This window comes from Macaca nemestrina, chromosome 4 (genome assembly GCF_043159975.1).
Source record: "Macaca nemestrina isolate mMacNem1 chromosome 4, mMacNem.hap1, whole genome shotgun sequence".
NCBI classification, from domain to species: Eukaryota; Metazoa; Chordata; class Mammalia; order Primates; family Cercopithecidae; genus Macaca; species Macaca nemestrina.
In genome coordinates this window covers 114,315,448-114,339,414 of record NC_092128.1, presented here as the reverse complement: position 1 = coordinate 114,339,414, position 23,967 = coordinate 114,315,448, and the positions used below count along the sequence as shown (strand labels likewise).

At 42.6% G+C, this 23,967-nt stretch overlaps 1 protein-coding gene across 1 annotated transcript in view; it reads left to right on the top strand.

Moving 5' to 3' along the window:
* Positions 1–1,350: 1,350 nt before the first annotated feature.
* LOC105494199 (cytochrome c oxidase assembly factor 1) overlaps positions 1,351–23,967 on the top strand; it is a 195,257-nt gene continuing 172,640 nt past the window's right edge. Inside the window, exons 1-2 of the mRNA XM_071095105.1 lie at positions 1,351–1,486; positions 5,776–5,829. The gene's annotated coding sequence lies outside the window, so the exon portion shown is untranslated. The remainder of the gene's footprint in view (positions 1,487–5,775; positions 5,830–23,967) is intronic.

Here is a 23,967-nt window from a genome sequence, read left to right as displayed (position 1 = left end):
CAGAGTGAGGCTCTGTCTCAAAAAAAAAAAAAAAAAAAAAGAAGATGTAAATTAGCTATGGTTAAGATCTAATGAAAGTTCATTATAATGAAACTGGCAAGGAAATTTGGTTGTTTCAGTGGCATACAACAGTTAAAATAATAACTGGGATTATGGCTGATAACATTACACTGGGATTTATCTTGGACAACGAGGACATTGACAAATTTCCAGGGACTTGACACAATTTCTGAAACAATAACATTTTACCCATACAAATATAATCTAGAGAAGGTTAGTATCTCTTTCTCTCTCTCTTTTTTGAGACAAGGTCTCTGCCACCTAGGTGGGAGTGCAGTGGCCTAATCATGGCTTACTGCAGCCTCGACCTCTTGGTCTCAGGTGATCCTCCCACTTCAGCCTCCCTAGTAGCTGGGATTACCGGTGTGCGCCATCACACCCGGCTACTGTGTGTGTGTGTGAAAGCAAGTTTATTAGAGAAGTAAAGAAACAAAAGTATGGCTACTCCATAGGCAGAGCAGCCTAACTTTTGTATTTTTTGTAGAGATGGGTTGGTTGCCGGGTGCGGGGTTGTCCAGGCTGGTCTCAAACTCCTGGGCTCAAGCAGTTCTCCCACCTCAGCCGCCCAAGGTGCTGGGATTAAGGTGTGAGCCACTGTGCGTGGCTAAGTAGTTCTCATTTGACATTGCTTTCCATGTGATTTAACGTAACTTTAGAATTTTTATAGTTTTGTCTATTATTACTTTTTTTTTGAGACGGAATTTTGCTCTTGTTGCTCAGGCTGGAGTGCAATGGCGCTATCCCGGCTCACGGCAACCTCCGCCTCCCGGGTTCAAGAGATTCTCCTGCCTCAGCCTCCCGAGTAGCTAGTACAACAGGCATGCGTCACCACGCCCTTTTAAGTTTGTGTTTTTAGTAGAGACAGGGTTTCTCCATGTTGGTCAGGCTGGTCTGGAACTCCCGACCTCAGGTGATCCGCTCGCCTTGGCCTCCCAAAGTGCTGAGATTATAGGCACGAGCCACGGCGCCCCGCCAGCTTTGTATTTTAAATTTATGTCAACGGACTACTTTGAATGTTGTGAAACTTGTAAAGTTTAGATCTACATTTATTTCGTTCCGATTAATTGTTCCTTTAACAGTTTTGAGAAAGACACAGGATAGTGGGCCCCATTTTAGTTTGAACGTCCAAAATCATGGCATTAAACAATCTGAACACCGAATTTAATTAATTCAGCTAGACAGCCAGGAGGGGGCACGCGGCCACCGCTAAACAGTGAGCGAGCGCCGAGGGCCCCGCGCTGACCCAGATGACCAGCAGGGGGCGTGCGAGCCGCCTTGTCGGACCCCTGAGAAGCCCCCACCGCCTCCGTGCTCCTCCGGTGGCCGCCGGCGCCAGGCCCGCAGTGAAGACCAGAACCTCATTTTCCTCAGCACAGATCTAAGCGGACACCGCCTCACTTTGGGACAACTTGAGGCTGCGTCAATGGTGAGTAAAATCCTTCCTGTCACGGTCCTGACTACTGAGGAGCAGCCGGTCTTCAGAGCCCCCATTAGAGGAAGGGCTTCATGTGGAATTTTGGAAATAAAAAACCCCGGTTTCCACCACACACGAGGTCCTTCTCAACAGCTAAGACACAGTGGCTGCTAGCATAATGCCACGCAGCGGCCTTTTAATACTAACATCACAGTCAGAGGCTTACCAGGGAGACTGGTTTCCTAGTTTGGAGGAACTGGATTTGGGTCAGGCTTAGCTACTGGAATGAAGTTTGATGTCACCTCTGCTTTACTGACGCGGTATTGACGTGTTTGATTGACTGGTTGATTGATTATTTTTTTTCTAGAGACAGAGTCTCCCTATGTTACCCAGGCTGGTCTCCAAATCGTGACCTAAGTGCTGGGATTACAGGCCTGAGCCACCATGCCTTAGCCTTATTTTTCATTTTTGAGACAGAGTCTCACTCTGTCACCCAGGCTGGAGTGCAGTGCTCACTGGTGTGAGTGCAGTGGAGTGCACGATCATAGCTCACTGCAGCCTTGAACGTCTGGGCTGAAGGATCCTCCCGCCTCATGCTCCTGAGTAGCTGGGACTACAGGCATGCACCATCATGCCTGGCTAATTTTTAATTTTATTGCAGAGAAGATGTCTCACTATGTTGCCTAGGCTGGTCTCCAGCTCCTGGCTGCAAGCGTTCCTCATGCAAGCGAACCCAGCCCACATGGTTGTTTAAAAAAGTAATTACTGAGGTCAGAAGTTCAAGACCAGCCTGGCAAACATAGTAAAACCCCGTCTCTACTAAAAATACAAAAATTAGCCTAGTGTGGAGGCGGGCACCTGTAATCCTAGCTACTCAGGAGGCTGGGGCAGGAGAATCGCTTAAACCCAGGAGGTGGAAGTTGCAGTGAGCCGAGATTGTGCCACTGCACTCCAGCCTGGGCAACAGAGCGAGACTCCGTCTCGGGGGGGAAAAAAATGTAATAACTTTTTGAGGCCGGGCAGGGTAGCTCACGCCTGTAATCCTAGCACTTTGGGAAGCCAAGGCAGGAGGATCTCTTGAACCCAGGAGTTCAGGATCAGCCTGGCCAACATGATGAAACCCCATCTCTACTAAAAAATACAAAAACAGCAGGGCATGGTGATGTGTGCCTATAATCCCAGCTACTCAGGAAGCGGACGCAAGAGAATCTCGTGAACTTGAGAGGCAGAGGTTGCAGTGAGATTGCACCTTTGCACTCCAGTCTGGGCGACAGAGGGAGACTGTCTAAAATAAATAAATAAATAAATAAATAAATAAATAAATAAATAAATGTGATTACTTTTTGATCATTTCATTCTTATGGAAAACTTGCAATAGCAATACAAATCCTTGTCCTTTCTATCAAAGTCTCCAGTGATTATTGCTATACCAGATTTGCAATTTCACACAAAACACTCTTTTTTTACCCAAAGCAGGGACACTCTCCCAGGTAACAATCTCTCATCCCCTCATCAGGAAATCAACAAGAATTGGAAAAATTACCTGGGCGTGGTGGCACATGCCTGTGATCCCAGCTACTCAGGAGGCTGAGTCAGGAGAATTGCTTGAACCTGGGAGGTAGAGGTTGCAGTGAGCAGAGATGGACTCACTGCACTTTGGCCTGGGGGACAGAGTGAGACTCAGTCTCAAAAAAAAAAAAAAAAAAAAAAAAGAAAAGGAAAAGAAATTAACATTTAACATGGCGTCCACATGACAATCTAGTCCTAAAACCTAATTTGCTTCATCACCTGCTCCAATGTGGGTGGGGAAAAAGATTATCTGCACTTTAAAAATTTTTTCTAACTCCTTGAGTGGCACATAAAGCAATTTTTATGCCAGACAGTGAACTTATATTATGGCTCTGAGCTCAAGATTTTAACCTGTCTGATCTTGAGAGCCTAACTTTTCTAAACATTTATATAATTATTCTAGACTATTAATTCTTCAATTACCTGTTTTGTCACCATACACAATTGTTAGGCAGGCAAACCTAAATTTACATTTCCGAAAGGGATAGCTCAGGTGTCTAGGTTGTTTATCATGGAACTATTGTTATTTTTAAAGTCATTAATTTGAAATGACTTTAAGTCTTTCTTTTAAAAATCTTGGCTCAAATGTCATAAGCAGTGATTTTTATCTCAACACCAGCAGAAAAGTCAGCAGATTGAAAGTAGGCAGAAAAAAAAAAATAAAATAGAGAGATAGAGAACTTCGAAGATTCTGCTTGTTAACCCCATAGTTGGCTGTAGTTTTCTTAGAGACCATCTGAGCTCTGAACTTTCCTTGATATAATTTACCCATCTGTTTCAAAATGTGCATGAGAATGAGCCATATTATTATGTCAGCATGGCTTTAGAGTTTAGGATTCCATTTCTTTTTCTTTTTCCTTTCTTTTTTCTTTCGTTTTTTGTTTTTTTGAGACAGACTCTTGCTCTGTTGCCCAGGCTGGAATGCAGTGGCGTGACCTCAGCTCACTGCAACATCTCTGCCTGCTGGGTTCAGGCGATTCTCCTTTCTCAGCCTCCCGACTTGCTGGAACTACAGGCGTCTGCCACCATGCCTGGCTAATTTTTCTATCTTTAGTAGAGATGGGATTTCGCCATGTTGGCCAGGCTGGTCTCGAACTCCTGACCTCAAGTGATCTGCCCACCTCAGCCTCCCAAAGTGCTGGCATTACAGGCGTGAGCCACTGCACCCGGCTTCATTCCATTTCTTATTAATCTCTTGAGAGCCCAGAAATTCCCATAAATCTTTTCAGGGAATGTCAGGAGTTTGGACCAATATTTTACATGAATTTCAGTATGGTAACCACATTCCTTCATCGAAGTAATACTTTTCACGACACACTGCATAAGTAACATTTGTGGAAACTCTTTTAAAAATAGTATGTAAATAACATTTCAGAAGCCTGTTTACCATGACTACAAACACTTCACTACATTCATTACTTCCTTACATGGAAGTTACACTGTTCACAACAAACTTTGTAAGTAGCATTTAAAATTTTTCTTCTACTTCTTTCCTATTTGGATGTCTGTCACGCTTTTTCTTGCTTGATTGCTGTGGCTAGGACTTCCCATACTATATTGAATAGACATGGTGAGAGTTGGCATCCTTGTCTTGTTCCTGATCTTAGAGAAAAAAATATTTTCACAGTTAAATATAATGTTAGCTATGGGCTTGTCAGAGATAGTCTTTGTTGTGCTGAGAAACATTACTCTTCTTTCAACATTCCTCTTTTGTTTTGGAGACAGGGTCTTGCTCTGTCACCCAGGCTGGAGTACAGTGGTGTGATCTTCTCTCACTGCAACCTCTGCCTCCTCAGTTCAAGTGATTCTCCTGCTTCAGCCTCCTGAGTAGCTGGGATTACAAGTGTGTGCCACCGCACCCACCTAATTTTTGTATTTTTAGTAGAGATGGGGTTTCACTATGTTGGCCATGGCTGGTCTGGAACTCCTGACCTTAGATGATCCACCCACCTTGGCTTCCCAAAGTGCTGGGATTACAGGTGTGAGCACCACACCTGGCCTAATGGGAGAATTTTCATTAGTGATTAAATCTGCTTATTCATTACTGGTCCTTTCAGGTGTTTTTTTTTTTTTTTTTTTTTTTTGAGATGGAGTCTCCCTCTGTCACCCAGGCTGGAGTGCAGTGGCACGATCCCTGCTCACTGCAAGCTCCACCGCCTCCCGGGTTCACACCATTCTCCTGCCTCAGCCTCCCGAGAAGCTGGGACTACAGGTGCCGCCACCACGCCCGGCTAATTTTTTTTTTGTAGTTTTAGTAGAGACGGGGTTTCACTGTGTTTGCCAGGATGGTCTTGATCTCCTGACCTCGTGATCCGCCCGCCTCGGCCTCCCAAAGTGCTGGGATTACAGGCGTGAGCCACTGCGCCCGGCCCCTTTCAGGTCTTATATTTCTTCATAATTCAGGCTTAGTAGGTTGTATGTGTCCAGGAATTTGTCTGCTCCTTCTGAGTTATCCAATTTGTTGGCATATATTGTTCACAGTAGTCTCTTATAAGCCTTTGTTTTTCTGTGGCGTAGCAATCGTATCTCCTCTTTCATCTGCTTTTATTTGAATGTTTATTTTTTCTTAGTCTAGCTAGCTAAAGGTTTATTAGTTTTATTTATCTTTTCATAATCTAATTTAATTTTGTTGATTTTTCTATTGTTTTCTTGTTGCTATTTTATTTATTTTGCTCTGAACCTTATCATTTCCTTCTTTCTGCTAATCTTGAGCTTAATTTGTTCTTTTCTAGATCCTGGAAGTATACTGTTAGTTTGTCTATTTGGAATCTTTCTTCTTTTGTGAGGTAGGCATTTATTACTATAAACTTTTCTCTTAGAGAAGCTGCATTCCGAATGTTTGGTATGTAATTTTCACATTTTTGTTTGTCTCAATAGATTTTTATTTTATTTTTTTGAGACGGAGTGTTTGTCACCCAGGATGGAGTGCAATGGCATGATCTTGGCTCACTGCAACTGCTGCCTCCCAGGTTCAAGCAATTCTCCTGCCTCAACCTCCCAAGTAGTTGGGACTACAGGCACGTGCCACCACACCTGGCTAATTTTTGTGTTTTTAGTAGAGATGGGGTTTCACCATGTTGACCATGTTTCACCATGTTGGCCATCTTGATACTCCTGACCTCAGGTGATCCACCTACCTGGGTCTCCCAAACTGCTGGGATTAAAGGCATGAGCCACTGTGCCCGACCTCAATAGATTTTTAAATTTCTTCTTTGAGGCTGGGCACAGTGGCACACACCGGTAATCCCAGCATTTAGGGAGGCCAAGGCAGGCAGATTGCTTAAGTCCAGAAGTTTGCAACCAGCCTGGGCAACGTGGTGAAACCCCGTCTCTATAAAAAATAAACAATTAGCCAGACATGGTGGTATGTGCCTGTAGTCCCAAGCTACTGGGAAGGCTGAGGTGGGAGGATCACTTGGACCCAGGAGGTTGAGGTTGTGGTGAGCTATTGAGGGACTAAGTGGCTAAGTTGGCTGGACTTCCTGGGTCAATAGGGACTTCCCTAAGGGGACTTTCCCCTAAGCCAAAATGAGTCATAGCTGCAAGCTAAGGGATTGAAACTTCAACCAATCAAAGGGGACTTTCCCCTAAGCCAATATGAGTCACAGCTGCAAACTAAGAGATTGAAACTTCAACCAATCATATAGGGAGTTTAAGCTCTAGCTGCAGCCTAATGTTTTTAACCAATCAGGCCCACCAACCCACAAGCGGATAGAAAATAAGCTAATCCTATAGGACAGGAAAAGGAAAAGGGGAGGAGTCATAAGGGCATATGAGCATAAGACACCGAAGCCAGAAACTGCAACCCTTCTGGGTCCCCTTCCATTGTGTGGAAGCTTTACTTTTGCTTTCGCTTTACTTTCACTTTTGTTTTAATAAATCTTGCTGCCACACACTCTTTGGGTCCATGCATTTCTCTAATTGAGCTGTAACACTCGCCACTGTGGTCCACAGCTTCATTCCTTGAAGCCCGTGAGACCACAAACCCTTCCATTGAGAAAAACCTTTGATTGGAAGAAGACTTATCATCTCACTATGGTGTCACTGCACTCCAGCATCTAGCATGACTGATAGAGTGAGACCCCATCTCAAAAAAAAAAATTTCTTCTTTGACCCATTGGTTGTATAGGAGCATGTTGTTTAAATTCTACATATTTGTGAATTTTCTGAAATTACTACTATTATTGATTTCTAGTTTCATACCATTGTGATCAGAAAAGATACTTGTTATGATTTCAGTTTTCTTAATTTGTTATGACGTGTTTTGTGACCTGATACTGTATCTTGGAGAATATTCCATGTGCACTTGAGAAGATTGTGTATTCTGAATGATATGGTTTGTAGCTGTCCATAAGATCTGAAACATTATTTAAACATGTGTCTTCAGACACTTCACTACATACATTACTTCCATTCACTAAAATAACCCTGTTCATAACACATTAAGTAGCTCTGTCACCCAGGCTGGAGTGTAGTGGCACGATCACAGCTCACTGCAGCCTAGAACTCCTGGACTCAAGTGATCCTTCCACTTCAGCCTCCCAGAGTTCTGGGACTACGCCACCATGCTCTGCTAATTTTAAATTTTTTGTAAAGACAGGGTATTGTTATGTTGCCTAGGCTGGTCTTGAACTCCTGGACTCAAGCAATTCTCCTGCCTCGGCCTCCCAAAGTGCTGGGATTACAGGCATGAGCCACCATGCATGACCACTAAGTAGCTTTCAAAGAAGCATCTTTCAAACAAGTATGTTTGTCATTTATTATATGCATGAGTGTGGTAAACCACTTTCATCCACTGAGTTAACACTGTTAACAACATAGTGTGTAAGTTACATTCTTTAGAAACATCTTTTATTTTTTAATAAAAATAATTAATTAATTTTGTAGAGTCTCATTATGTTGTCCAGGCTGGTCTGGAACAAAAATTAGCATAGTGGCATGCACCTGTAATCCCAGCTACACGGGAGGCTGAGGCAGGAGAATTGCTTGAACCCAGGAGATGGAGGTTGCAGTGAGCCAAGATTGTGCCATTGCACTTCAGCCTGGGCGATAGAGCGAGACTCTATCTCAAAAAAAAAAAAAAAAAAAAAAGTTGATTCAGTTCACAATTAATGCAAATGTTTTAAAACTGGGTTTCTGATATTTGTAAATGTCGTTCTTTATTACATAAAAGTGTATTACCATTAAAGTTGGTATTGTATTGCTTTCAAAATTAGAAGATAGGCTGGGCACAATGCCTCACACCTGTGATCCCAGCACTTTGGTAAACCAAGACAGGATGATCACTTGAACCCAGGAGTTCAAGACCAGCCTGGGCAACATAGTGAGACCCTGTCTCTACCAAAAAAAAAAAAAAAAAAAGGGTGCGGTGGCATATGCCTGTAGTCTCAGCTAGTCTCAGCTACTCAGGAGGCTGAGATGGGAGGACTGCTTGGGCCTGGATGGTTGAGGCCGCAGTAAGCCACACACCGCTACCCTCCAGCCTGGGCAAAAGAGCGAGACTGTCTCAACTGTCTCAAAAAAAAAAAAAAAAAAAGAAAAGAAAGAAATATGGTCTGTAAAACTCTTAGCACCTTGTCTGAAACATAAAGCTTGCTTAATAAATGGTAGTTAATGTAATTTCTAGAAGTTAGCAAAAGAGACTAACTGCCCAAGGGGTTCACCTTACCCACTGCCCAGACAAGAGCCAATTCATCAAGACAGGGGAATTGCAATAGAGAAAGAGTAATTCACATGGGGTCGGCTGTGCAGGAGACCGAAGTTTTATTATTACTCAAATCAGTCTTCCCCAGCATTCACCCACCTTGGCCTCCCAAAGTGCTGGGATTACAGGTGCGAGTCACTGCACCTGTCCTGGGGAGCAGTTTTTAAGGATAACTTGGTGGGTGGGGGGAAGCCAACAAGCCAGGGGTGCTGATTGGTCAGGGATGAAATCACAGGGAGTCAAAGCTGTCTGCCTGTGATGAGTCAGTTCCTGGGTGGGGGCCACAAGATCAGATGAGCCAGTTTGTTGATCTGGGTGGTGCCAGCTGATCCATCAAGTATAGGGTCTGTAAAGTATCTCAAGTCCTGATCTTAGAAGCAGTTTAGGGAGGGTCAGAATTTTGTAGCCTCCAGCTTCATGATTCCTAAACCATAATTTCTAATCTTGTGGCTAATGTTAGTCCTACAAAGACAATCTAGTCCTCAAGCAAGAAGGAGGTCTGCTTTGGCAAAGGGCTGTTACCGTCTTTTAGTAAACTATAAACTATAAACTAAGTTTCTCCCAAAGTTAATTCAGCCTATGCCCAGGAATGAACAAGGACAACCTGGAGGTTAGAAGCAAGATGGAGTCAGTTAAATTAGATCCCTTTCACTGTCTCAGCCATACTTTTGCAAAGGTGGTTTCAATCCCTCCCTTTGGGTTTTATAACACCTTAATCTGAAGGTGTAGGCTATGAAGATGGGAAAAGGCCATTGATCACTTTGGCTTCTTCCTGCTGAAAGGGGACATAGTGGGAATGAGAGTGAAACCCAAGGTGAGAAGAGTGGAACTGCTTTGCAATTGTCTGAGCATATTCATGCAGACCTGGTTGAGCTTCTAAGGCTTGCAAGGCAAAAACATTAGTATTCTCATCTATAGTTTTAGTGCAGTATTTATGTGAACAGCATACTATAAGGTAAATAATGAGTCCTAGGATGAGAAGTACAATTCCCAAGTTTAAAAGCAAAGATTTGAAAGCATTAGTTTGGTGATTTCTAACCCACAAAGAATTTAGAATTTAGTCTAAACTGCAGAAAAAACCTCAAGAACAGCTAACAATAGTGTACTTTAGTTTTTCTTTTGAAGCACAATTTTCTCTCTCCAGTCCCTGTTTTTATTAAAAACAAATCATGATAGAACTAATTTGCTTACAAAATAAACTTCAGTCTTACTGTACTTGGTCTGATTATTTGCATAAAGTGCAGCAAGAATAATTATTTTTCAATTAGGTTTCTTAAATTGGCTTTGATAGAACTCTCTTCCATGAAGAATCTCAGATAAGACTTTTTAAAAGCCAACCCCAGCCATGGATTTGTACCCTCAAATACCTATGAGTTGGGTGAATTCCTCTTCTCTTGAGGTCCCAAGATAACTTGGTGTTCCTGGGCCTATTAGAAAATGACATTCTTTACTTACCACAGATCACAAACCTTGTACAGGGACTCTGTGTGGACAAGGTATAAGGCCAGACGCCCCAGTGGGCTTTAATTGGCTCTAAAAGTCCACTTTGATTCTTTAAAGGAAGCATGTCATTCAAGTCAAAGCCTTGGTAAAATAACCAATTTCTCCAGTTGTGTCCTATTACAAAAGAAAACAGATTCTTATTGCACTTATGCAATTAACTATACTGCTGTAAGTTGAGAATACTCACAAATAGTTTCCAAATTATGGAGAAATCAGGTAGAAAGGAACAAATATGCTCCAAGTTTTGTTCACAAGAGTATATTTTACTCACTTGTTAAAAGTTGCAAATAGCTCTAAAGAAATAAGTTATCTTGACTCTGAACACAAAAGGTTTAACAATGTTTAACACAGTAGCTCTCCATGAGAGTCCTAGAAGTTTGGTTTTTTTCCTCTATTCCAATAGCACATTTTTTTTTTTTTTGAGACAGAGTCTTGCTCTGTCACCTAGGCTGGAAGTATAGTGGCATGATCTTAGCTCACTGCAACCTCCACCGCCCAGTCAAGAAATTCCCCTGCCTCAGCCTCCTGAATAGCTGGGATTACAGGTGCATGCCACCACACCCAACTAATTTTCATATTTTTAGTAGAGATAGGGTTTCACCATGTTGGCCAGGCTGATCTTGAACTCCTGACCTCAAGTGATCTGCCCATCTTGGCCTCCCAAAGTGTTGGGATTACAAGCATGAGCCACCACACCTGACCAATAGCCCAGTTTTTAAAATTATCTGAGACCTGAACTCAGAGTCCTGTATCTGATTATAAACTACCGTTTGAAAAGGACTAAAGCAAAACAAAATGTCTGTGAATGACAAAAGTCTATAGCTACAACCGACTAGGAATTTTGGTTACTTCTGTGGCACACAACAATTTTACATAGCAATTATAATTATTGATAAAGTACACTAAATTATATCAACATTTTAGAAGTTTCTCATAATTTTGGAACACATACCAATAACGTATTTATGCAAACATAGTCCAAAGGAAACCAAACACTATTCACTCTTATATTTGAAAGTTTTTTTTTCTATTCTAATGTCACAATATCCCAGTTATTCATCAGAAACCTGGATTTAAGAGTACCTGTTAGGCTGGGCGCTATGGCTCACACCTGTAATCCAAGCACTTTGGGAGGCCAAGGCAGGCAGATCACCTGAGGTCAGGAATTTGAGACCAGCGTGGTCAACATGGCGAAACCCCGTCTCTTCTAAAAATACAAAAATTAGCCAGGTGTGGTGGCAGGTGCCTGTAATCCCAGTTACTTGGGAGTCTGAGGCAGGAGAATTGCTTGAACCCGGGAGGCGGAGGCTGCAGCGAGCCAAGATTGTGCCATTGCACTCAGCCTGGGGGATAAGAGCGAGACTTTGTCTCCAAAAAAAAAAAAAAAAAAGAGCACCTGTTAAATTTTATAGCTGATTATAAAATTACCTTTTACAGAGGAGCAAAGTGAGACAACAATTGTCTGTGGATGACAAAAACATTTTAGGGCAGCCACAGTTAAAGGCACAATTGACAAGGAAATTTACCTTTGTGGCATACAGTCATTTTTGGACTTTAGAGGACCCAATATCTAAAATATTAGGTTAGAAAGAGACATAATTTATAATTTGATTTTGGGACGTTTGTCAAATATCGAAGGTTTAAATCAAATAGATTCTCGAACTCCTGACCTCATGATTCGCCCACCTTAGCCTCCCAAAATGCTGAGATTACAGATGTGAGCCACTGCGCTCAGCCAGGCACTTATTTTTCTAAGCCAATTAATTAGAGCTCTTTTATATATAAACACACACACACACCACATATAAATACAGACAGAGAGAAGATTCAGCACTTGAAAAATTTTTCATTGCCAGTTTCTTAATTGGATTACTGGCTTCAGGCTGGAGCCCTTGGAGGAACAGGACCAGGAGAGCATCCATTTCTAGGGTCAAATAAGCAGCGAATAAGCAGCTGAAGCCAAAGGCAGAGCCCCAAAATTAAGGGTGCCATTTTATACTGGATCCCCAAAAGGAGAAGACAGTGCAGTGCTTCCACTCTGCATTTCACTGCAGGTACCCAAAGCTAATCAGCCCATTTTGTAATTAGCCCATCCTTCATGGGAGTCTCATCTCCCAGTGTCGGGTGGGGATGTTCCCTTATCTTCCAGGTGGGAGCATGCTTCTCTGATCCAAGTATGCAAAGAGTCAAGTATCCCTCCATAAGTACTATTAACCATCCCTTAAAGTATATTTCCTACCTAGTGGTTATGCACAAAGCTCTCTCATAATGCAGAGTAATTTCTGATACCCCCAAAACTCAAAACCGTCAGATAACACAATGTAAAACACAGCCTTTGATTTTGAGAGGGAGCTATCCGCTTTTAATTCCTAGGGTTTCATAAGGAAAACAGATGTTTTTTCCCAGAACGGGGTCTGTGATACCTCCTCTGTTTTTCCCAATGAATCCCAGGCTACCAGAAGTTATCTCAGGGCCTCTCATGTGTGCATGAAGAGTGGCAAGACAAAAAAAAAAAAAAAAAAAAAAAATTGGAGGAAAATAACTCAGTTGACTGAGAAGAAAAAAAAACCTTTTTCCAGAAAAATAAGGTCCAAGAAGAGAAAAACATAAGGGCCTTTAAAATACATCTATAGCTTGGTTATCCACTTTTAATTAAGCTGAGTTTTAACCATAGTGCTCTTTAAAAAAGAAATCCTTTCAGATCTCTTATTACCTGACTTAGGCATGCCAAGCCGCCAATATTTCTAGTTTCTGAACTTTACCAAAGGTAACCTCCTAGGTGCTTCAAAGACATGGTAGGCAGTTTCTTTTTTATAAGATTTAGAATCTCCACAAAGTAGCTCAGAGAAAGGAAAATTCAAGAGAAGAAATTAGAAGCTATCCATTGGAGGGGAGAAAAACCTCAATAAGCGGCAAAGTTACAGAAGTAACAAACCAGAAAGGAGTCATTCCAGATACCAACAATTGAACCTAGGGCACTTACAAAAGATAATGCTTTAGTTACTGAGCTATCTGGCATTGAGCAGTTTCTAGCTTTCCCCAGAAGGAGCCTAAAGAAGCCAGTTTCAAACTTGCAAGACTTTTAACTGTTCAAGAAAAAATTTTAGGACTATGATATGAACCCCCAGATTCCTGTCTTTTGGATGGTGGAAACCGAAAGAAAGTATCTCCACATTGTCACAAAGTTAAGTTCTTACGGACACACACACAAAACAAGACAGAGAAATTTCATACAGTATTGGCTTCAGGAACCCGCAGCAAAGTTTGTAACTGACCAGCCTGCTGAGCTGGATTGAAAAGCAGGCTTATAGGGGTCCTAAACCCACGTTCCGTGCTGTGATACCCCTCTCTCCATTACAGAACGCAGAAGGACAAATTCTTAGCACAAACTTCACCAGATTTGCTACAGCCTAAGACTAGTCTTGCAAATCCTTTTTTCTACTAATCAAACTCTCGCAGAGGAGACAAATGGTTTACTGTTTACCAAGACAGAGAAAGAGAGAGAGAGACCAGAAACTTGGCCAATAAGAATTTCTTACCCTTTTTGCTGGCGTATCAGGTTTCCGGGTTCCCTTTCTCTGCAGCTTCCAGAAGAACAGAGTGGCTTCTGACGCCCCTGCTTGCTTGTGCTATAGCTGTGGGGTTCAAGCCACTTTACAAGAGAAAATCACCCTTTACTGTTTTATGGAACCACAGACAAGAGTATTAATTTGCAAGATGCTGCCCAGTGGGCATGTTAATGGACAAATTAACATTTCCAACCCTGCAAAATACACATATCAAAACAGACATTAGTTACCTCTTTCAGCACCCAAAATCAACCTAGCAAAGCTCAAACTTCCCGTTGGTCCCTGCAGTCTTTGATCCACTTCAGGTGTGGGGGGACAACCTCTGAATGGTAATTCACAGTTGGGGTCTCTGGGCAAGGCAAAGAACAGATAGTCACCCCAGAGACAGGCCTGTTTAGCCTCCTTTAGGGCTCATTGAATGTGACCAGACAAATAAGGAGGGTTCTCTGAGTTGGGCCTGCTGGACTTCCATCAGCAACCCCTTCTGAGATCTCTTTCACATGTACAAACACACACAAAGACGAGATGGATAGAACGTCTTCCAAATCAGATCCCTAACCAAGAACTCCAAGAGTATCCCTTCCAAACTATCCTCCTATTCTCCATCTGAGAAACCTCCTTGAAATCTTCCTGATTGAGGAGAAGTCTCCCAAACCAGGACTCTTCCTACTAGTTAGAAAGAGTCAACTGAGACCCCCACAGGAGCCGAACAGACATCCCTCAATGGGGCTACAGACACAGAGACCCCAGGGTGGAGCCACAAACAGACGTCCCACAATGGAGCTACAGACACCCCACCATAGGGCTACAGAACCAGTCAGGAGAAGGAAGGCGGCATTGGCAGTGCCTAGGATACTCACCAATCCAGACACCCCGCGATGGGGCTACAGACAGACATCCACCATGGGGCTACAGACAGACACCTCGTGATAGGGCTACAGTTAAGGGATGTCTCCCCAGGACTATTACTCCATTGCAATTAAACCCATGCACATTGGGTTGGCAGCACCCCGCCAGTAGAGAGAGTACCAGAGACAGCCCCCAGTCCAAGAGAACTAGGTGGCTGCTTGGGCTTGCTTCTGGATCCATCGCTGGAGGGGGGCCACTGAACCATGGGCAGGTAGCCACACAGGCAATGCTGGGACCAGGCGGTTTTAAGACTTTCCTGTTTCTTAGTAGCTCATTCTTATTCCACAACTAAAAAAAAGAAAAAAAAAGAAAAAAGAAAAAATCAAGAAAAGCTGGGTTTAGAGAATTTAAGGTACCTCTTACACTCAGGGAAAGTGCTGGCCTCAGATGTGGCTGTACACAGGGCTTCTGCACATGCTAGTCCCTCTACCTGGACTGCTCTCCCCATCCCTTGCCCACCGGCACCTGCTGAAACTCATCGATCTTCAGGTTTTAGCACATTCTTTAGGGAAGTCTCCCCTGACCTGCCTAGAAAAAACTCTCCCTAGTTTAAGCCTTTAAAAATCTCTTTGTAGGCCGGGCATGGTGGCTCATGCCTGTAATCTCAGCACTTTGGGATGCCAAGGTGGGACAATCACTTGAGCCCAGGAGTTTGAGACCGTCTCTATAAAAAACAATTAGCTGGGGTGGCCTATAGCCCTAGCTACTTGGGAGGCTGAGGCAGGAGGATTGCTTGAGCCCACAAATTTGAGGTTACAGTGAGCAGAGATCACTCCACTGCACTCCAGCCTGTGCAGAAGTTTAGCTCTCTTGGGCCTCTTACTCCCTTTACACCTCCATCTCCGATGTTACAACTAATTGACTGGGTTATCAAGGGATTTTCCAAAAACAAGCCTTTTCTGGAGGAACTCAGGTGTCATTGACTAAAGTGTAATACTTAAAAATTTTTGACTTGATTCCTTGAGGTGGAGGATCGTGAAGTATATTTTTGGGATTTCAAGGTCCAATAAGGAACATTTTTTTCTCTCCTTCCAATTTTGAGGACCAATTAAGCTATAGATGCAAGAGAGAGACAGAGAGATGAAGTTTTAAAAAATAGTTTTATGGTAAAGTTGGTTGGGGAATGTGGGGATCTGCAGCCAAATAGGTTTGGCTCTGTCTTAGGTTAACTCTGTCTTAGGGTAATACAGAGCACCCGATCCTGTCGCTGTTTGGGACGCCACTTGTAACCTGCAACGTATGGCTGGAAAGTCCAGGGTGAGTTTAAGGTTGTGAAAGTTCTTTAATAAATAAACAGAGTAACCTTAGCTCACTGGGGCTAGTAAACCGAGATCAAATGATTGAATTATGTGGTCTCTACTAGAGAGACACTTTTCCATCTTTACCAGACCTATCAGTCAACAGTGTTAAAGCATTAAGTATGGGGGAGTGCAATACCACTTCAAATTGCCTTTTACTTAAAGGAATCCTGATCATATCAGGGTCATAACTTAGCAATTGACTGCATTAATCATTAAGATGGCAAGCTGAAGTAAGTAACAAGAAGTTTAAAAAGAAAATCTGAAAGCATCTCTAGAAGCAGAGACTTAAATAATAAACTTTAACCATGTGCTTAAAGCCACAGGCAGAATAGCTTAAATCTTGTAATTGAGTTTTCAGGCTGGCCAAGTTTATGGAGTTTAATCTAGCAAACAGTCTTGAAAACGGTGACTCACTAGCTGGGGACTCACTAGCTGGAGAACTCTTAGCAAGTACAAATCAAAGACTATCTGTAATCAGTGGGTTAAGATAGTCATTCATGCATAAGTTTTCACTACACTTACAAGCAACTTTTCTTCACTTTCTGAGAAGGACACAACATTTTTACCTTTTAATTTAACTGTAGCAGGACGAGCTGCAGACAAAACCCCTCAGACACTGAGTTAAAGAAGGAAAGGCTTTATTTGACCGGGAGCATTGGCAAGACTCACATCTCAAAAACCGAGCTCCCTGAGTGAGCAATTCCTGTCCCTCTTAAGGGTTCACAACTCTAAGGGGGTCCATGTGAGAGGGTCGTGATTGAGCAAGCAGGGGGTATGTGACTGGAGGCTGCATCTACCAGTAATTAGAACAGAACAGAACAGGACAGGGATTTTCACAGTGCTTTTCTATACAATGTCTGTAATCTATACTGTAATCGATAGATAACATAACTGATTAGGTCAGGGGTCGATCTTTAACTCCCAGGCCCAGGGTATGGTGCTGGGCTGTCTGCCTGTGGATTTCATTTCTGCCTTTTAGTTTTTACTTCTTTCTTTGGAGGCAGAAATTGGGCATAAGACAATATGAGGGGTGGTTTCCTCCCTTATTCCCCCTCTTTGAGAACTTCACTCATTAGTGGGAGTTCTCACTTTCATTCTCACTACCCATATCTTCTTGCAAGACAAATCGATAGTGATTCACATAGTACACTTGTGCTAAAGCATTCTGGTGAACTAAGGTAGTGATGAAGCTTTTTATCATTTGAAGAAGCACAGGTAGCAAACAAGGGAGCAGTAAGCAGGTTCCTATTACAATTATGACTCCTATTATAACAGCTTTAAATCCTCCTAGTGCTGGGAACCATTTTCCAAACGTGGGCTCAGGATCAAATCCATGCCACACTTGCATGGGCACATGTGCCCGTTTTGTCATATCTCTAACTATGTCTTCAACTACTTGCCCTTGATCAACTATGTGTAGACAGCAATTAGTAAGGTTAAATTTCCTACAGACCCCTCCTTCAGCTGCTAGCAAGTAGTTGAGAGTCAATCTATTTTGATAGATAGCATTTCTCATCTGAGTTTCTTGCTGGGCCAGAATAGTCAAGGCTCTGCCAGTCTTATTAGTGATTATTTCTAAGAGAGCTTGTAACTGTATGATTCGGTTGAGCATGTAAATGGGGGTCCAGTATCCTCACGAGCAGTCTTGTGCCCAAGTACCAGGCCCATAATATTGTATGATTCTCTCAGGGGGCCATTCATCATCTTTCCAGTTTCCTATAGCTATGCTGCTCTTTTCGTGGGAAGCATAGACAGGGAAGCCCAGGAGCTCGCCTGTCTTTATGGGCAGTAGGAAGAAAGATGGTTTAATAGTGCCAATAACACAACTACCTGCCCACTGGTTGGGTAATTTGGTGTAAGCTGTATGCCCACATATCCAGTATAATCCCGTGGGGGCTGTCCAGTCCCGGTGGGACTCCGGGTGGGTTCACACGGTTTGCAACTTTGGAAATTTACTAAATGGATTTTTCTTAGTGTGGTTTGAACTGCACTAGGTGGCTGTTTTTGTAGTACTATTATACAGTTTTTGCCCAAGGCAGCTGAGTCTTCCCACAGGAAGGGTGAAGTCCTTCCCCACTCTTGCTACACAGTATTGTCTAATGATTGAGGCTTTTAGGACCCAGAAGTTATCAGGGTGATTCTTTTGAGCTGGGAATTCATCAGGAACTGGGTCTGTAGGTACTAATTCTCAGGCTTCCCATGGCCATTGATCTCCCATTACAGTTCCCCCACATACATAACATGAAGTGACATTGAGAGACTGGGCTACATGCTCAGCTAATTGCAAAAACAAATTTATTGTTTTTCCCGAAATTTCTGGTACTGGCACATTATGTTCATCATAGAAGGTTTGAAATACTGGCTCAGCAGAGCGTTTATAAACTTCTCCTCAAACCACGATATTTACTCGAGGATCCAGTCCAGTCCCATCGATTCCTAGGGTTACACACTCCCCTTTTTTCCAGCGAGGATCAAGGGGATTGGTTATTACTAGTTTTAAGGGGTTACACTGACCACTGGTACAGGAAGGGCCACTTTTCCCTTTCTGAAGGTGGACAGGATCCTTTTCATTTTTTATCCAAGTAGCCTAAATGATACAAGACCAGTATCCACATTTATTTCCACACAGTCCTAATTCATGACAAATGTACTTTTTTTTCTGCCATATAGCCTTTTTCCTAATTAAGAGAACTACATTTTATTTCTAACTTATTACTATTAATGATAGCACAGACATTAAAAAGGTGACTTGTTTGGGCACCCCTTTTCCTTTTGTTTTGGCTAACACTTTACTCATATCATTTATGTGCCCCCACCAATCCTCAGTCCTTAATCTTATTTCAAAAACTGTGGTCATGGGAGGTTCAGATGGGTCATAACACATGCATACCTTGCATAGAAAAGCATTATACAAACAAGTTCTTTTTAGAGTCCTGGTAAATGTATAACCATAAAATAATGAGACTGTAGCAACTTTTTGTCTTACCCGAGTGACTTGATGTATACACTGGGAATAGTCCTCAGTCTGAGGAAGGTCAGTTGAAGTCCTTACTGTACAAGTCCGCATTTTAAGGAAAATGAGCCCCGCAATGAGTTTTCTCATGCTTTGGCTCTGCGTGGACCAGTCAGCTTCTGGGTGTGACTGGAGCAGGGCTTGTTGTCTTCTTCAGAGTCACTTTGCAGGGGCTGGCGAAGCTGCTCCCTCCCACATACCGTTCACAGTCTACTGATGTTCAAGGATGGCCTCGGAGGTTGGGCCCACTAGAATAAACTGAGTCCAATACTTCTACACAGTTGTATTCAACTGGGCTCTCTGATACTGGCAGCAAGGTGGCGGGGTTTAGGGTGTTGCAAACTTTAATGATTATGTGGGGATTTTCACATAGCAAGCTTTGGTACTTGGTTAATCTGGCATTTGTTAGCCAATGATGTCCTCTGGTATTCATCAAAGTTACCACAGCATGGGGGGCCTTTATATTCAGGTTTTCCCCAAGGGTTAGTTTATCTGCTTCTTGTGCTAACAGGGCCATTGCTGCCAGGGCCCTTAGATATGGGGGCCAGCCTTTGGAAACCCCATCTAGTTGTTTTGAGAGATAGGCCACTGGCCTTGCCCAGGGCCCCACAGTCTGGGTTAAAACTCCACCTGCCATTTTTTCTCTTTCTGACACAGAGTGTAAAGGGTTTTGTCAGGTCAAGTAGCCCCAGGGTTGGGGCTGACATTAGTTTTTCTTTTAACTCATGAAAAGCTCATTGCTGTTGGTTGTAATAGATGTATTTTATCCAATTTATATTTTTATTAACTGTCACCCACCAAAATATCAACTCAAATCCTGCAGCTATTTGATTTCAAGTTTTAAATTGATCTGGTATTCCCTGTGGCACTCCAATTGCGTCTAAATAGACGTGAGAGTCAAAAGACCCATAAGGGGCTTCTCTCGCTTTACGATGTCTTATTTTTCCTCCCTCTGGTTGATGAAATGCCAGGGTGAAAGGGATAGCCAATTGGACTAAAGCACAAATGCCACTCCAGTTATTTAGCAGAGTGCCCAGTAAAGGTCCACCACGATACCACTGCACATCCGCTCGGGGATGAACAAGGGCTGACTGATTGACAAGCTCTTGAAATTCTTAAGCTCACTGTATCCCTTCAGGTCTCCAAGGAATGCTGAGTTTCCTCCCTGTCGTGAGAGACACGAAGTAAACTTAGTGTTGGGAGATGGAGGTTGGATGGCCCTTTGGGGCTGACCTGCAGGGTGCCAGACTTTGGGATATAACAGAGAGAGCTTGGCATGACTTATTACTCCAGGCTGTAGAATCCTGGAAAAGAGCTACCATGCAGCCCACACCAGCTCGACTGGAGGACCACCTTAGTGGAAAGGGGACAGTCTGGGCCTCTGGCCTGCCATGTGCACGAGCATAACAATTGCTTTTGTTTAACATGTGGATGGAATATTTGATCCATTCCAACCGGCATTTGCATCTTGGTATCCTGTCTTAATTGCCAAAGTTTGTTTTAAGTCTTTAACTTCTATGATCCTCTAGTAAAATGAATGTATTATTTTAGGAAATTACAACAACCAGTTGGGGCAGTCCATCCTTGCTCTTTAGTGGTCCACAGAATGTTGGACCAATTACGGCATAAAAGCTTTACATTGGGGAGCAAGACTCCTGGTTGACACTGCAGTCTTTATTGAAATTTCCCGGGATTAAATTGTTCTAATTTACTAATGCCCAGTCTAAGGAGAGTCAGGAGGGCCAGAGGTACTTTTCTGAAGTAGAGAGCTCTCTTTGACTTGGCAAGACCCCACAAGTATAACAAGACAAGCATTAAATGCAATCGTTTGAGGCAAAATTGACTTGGTTATGTTAATAACTAGATAGTCAGCAATAGAGTGAGGAAAGAAGAAAGACTAATAGAATAGATGAAAGAGAGTTAAATTTTTCTTTGCTTTAGTTTGGTAAGGTTTTCCCCTGGGACTATGGCACAAAACTCTGGAGGGGGTAGTGCTTTCTTGACTCGGTTGTGATGAGTCCATCCTTTCTTCGCTATACGAACAGCAGTCACGGTGGTTAGCAGCACAAGGTAGGGTCCTCCCTAGGCTGGCTCAAGTTTCCTTTCTTTTCACCCTTTGATGAGACCGTGATCTTCAGGCTGGTACCGGTTTACCGGAAATTCTAGGGGTGGTACCTGTGCTAAAAGACTTTTAGTTTTGAGGGAAAGGGAAGTGGAAGATAAACCAAATATATAATTTCTAAGAAATTGACCTTTTGTTTTAAATGTGGGGACATCAGCAGTGGACTTTATAGTCCTTGGTTCCTTTCTGCTGAGAAATTTCCTTTAGCACCTATTTTTATTAGTTTTTGGACCAAAGAAGCCAAACACCATTTTATATTTGACAATGCTTCCTGTATGGTTTTTATACCAAATAAACTAAATTTAACCTTTATATTGGTGTGTTAGTTTTAATAAAACTTTGTGTACATATTTATTCAGCTTTTAATGTTGGACCATAAGGTAAGATTTTTATAGACTCTTTTTAACCTTTTATAATCTTCATTAAAGAGCAGGTTAGTGCTTTAAGAAAAATCTGTTGTGTTTTTACTTTAATGTCCAGTTCACAGAAAAACTGGATGATACCCCTTTAACTTTAGCTAATATGTTTACACACAAAATTTTCTTTACAACTAATGTTTTAAAACTTGCTTAAACCTTTAAAACAATAATTTTTTTAACCTTTTAATGTAGGTAAAAATTTACATTCTTATGCCTCCTTATAATCCTTCTACCAAAGGTATATTTTACTTTCCTTATACACCTTGCATATAAACTGGTTTTTTTTTCTTTTTCAATAGTTTTACATTCTGGAGGCCTAGTTACTTTTAAATTATACAACATTTCTTGCATAAATTCTTTTTTTATAACATTTTTCTCTTTCACAACTTTCGCAGACAATTCTTCGACATGCCTCAACTTTTTGATTTATTACATACATTTATTTTTTTAAACAACCAGTTAATTTATTTCAGGACAAGAATTTATCATGTAACACTTTTTTTACATCAATTCTGCCCCCGCCTTTTTTTCTTTTTCTTTTTTTTTTTTTTTGAGACGGGGTCTCGCTCTGTCGCCCAGGCTGGAGTGCAGTGGCCGGATCTCAGCTCACTGCAAGCTCCGCCTCCCGGGTTCACGCCATTCTCCTGCCTCAGCCTCCGAGTAGCTGGGACTACAGGCGCCCGCCACCTCGCCCGGCTAGTTTTTTTTTTTTTTTGTATTTTTTAGTAGAGACGGGGTTTCACCGTGTTAGCCAGGATGGTCTCGATCTCCTGACCTCGTGATCCACCCGTCTCGGCCTCCCAAAGTGCTGGGATTACAGGCTTGAGCCACCGCGCCCGGCCCGCCTTTTTTTTCAAAGATGATAACCATTCTTTTCCAAAGCGAACTTCCTTTATGTCTGTGGACTAGACTGTCTAAGGCCACAAGATTAGACCTTTATATGGTAATTAAGATTTAGATGCCCTGTTAGGAAAACTTCTGGGTTAAGGGAATTTTCAGTGGTTAACGTTAAATCATCCTTTTTTTTTTTTTTTGACTTAGGATAGTTCTGAACTGGTGAGGTGCGCTCACAACGAGGTTTCCTCTAAAAGCTATTTTTCTACTTTATTCTGCTAGGAAAACACGCTCAAATGCATTTAATCTGTAGCGGCAACTGTTTTCCTAGCAGAAGAAAGAGGGAGTCAGAGAGAGAGAGAGAGAGGCAGAGAGAGACAGGAAGAGACATAGACAAAGAGGGAGTCAAAGAGAGAGAGAAAGAGACAAAGTCAGAGAAAGAGAGCGATAGAAGCAGTAAAGAGAAACCAATGTACCCTATTCCTTTAAAAGCCGCGGTAAATTAAAAACCTCGAATTGGTAATTGAAGGTCTTCTCCATGACGCTATAACACTCCAATACCACCTTGTTGTCAGTGTAAACAAAGGCGTAGCCCAAAAGCACTGAGGCCACTTACAACCCATAGCTTTCGTATAAGGATTTTTTATACGAGCCAATTCGAGGTTTTAATTTGTCTGTCTCTCTTTCTCTCTGTCTCTCTTTCCCCCCTCTCTCTTTTTCTCCCTGCTACTTTCCTCTCTGCTGTTCTTTCCCTGCCTCTGCCAGCCATGTATGCTACTGTTCTCCCCTCTCCTTCCCCTTCCCCTAGGGGAGGAACCAGCAGGAGTGGAGCTACTCTTTCTTCCCCTGAAAAGAGGATGCCCAAGATGGACATTAACTCAATCCAAGTTTATAACTGAGGTCCTAAGATTTGGTCAATTTGGTCTGCCACTCCCTAAGCGTCATCTAGTAGCGGTTTAAGCTCCTTTTTAAAATTCTAGCCTTCTGAACTTGTTAAGGGAGCATTTACAAAGCCAATGCCGCCCCACCCCCCTTGTGGTACCTCTTTCAAAGGGAAGAGGGTCGGGGCTGAACCCTTAGATACGGAGGGAAATGGGAAATTCTGAATATTCTTTTTTACATTGTTCTACCTCACACTGGAGTCCTTTTAGAGAGGGGTATTTAGGTTGGGAGGGAACAGGCTGGTGGGACGGTAATTCCCAAGAGTCAGGGTTATAAGGAGGAGGGATAACGTGAGTGGAGGGGGGGATTTGGAACAGGATCTGAGGCGGCGGTGGCTGTCTGAGGGGAAAGATTGGGGACACTGAACGGGAAAAGATAGTCTAGGGGATCCTGTGCGCTGGAACTTTTAGGCATGAGAACTGGCTCCTCTGACTTTTCATTTTGAGGTGCCAAATTGGGTTCTTCCCTACTTGTTTTTAAGGGCAAAAGGAGAGCAGGTCCTTGCCTTCAGCAAAGGGCATAGCCTAATTCTTCTTGAGATACTGGACTTTTATCATTAACATATCGGATTAGAAGCTGACGCATTACATCCTCATTTGACACAAACT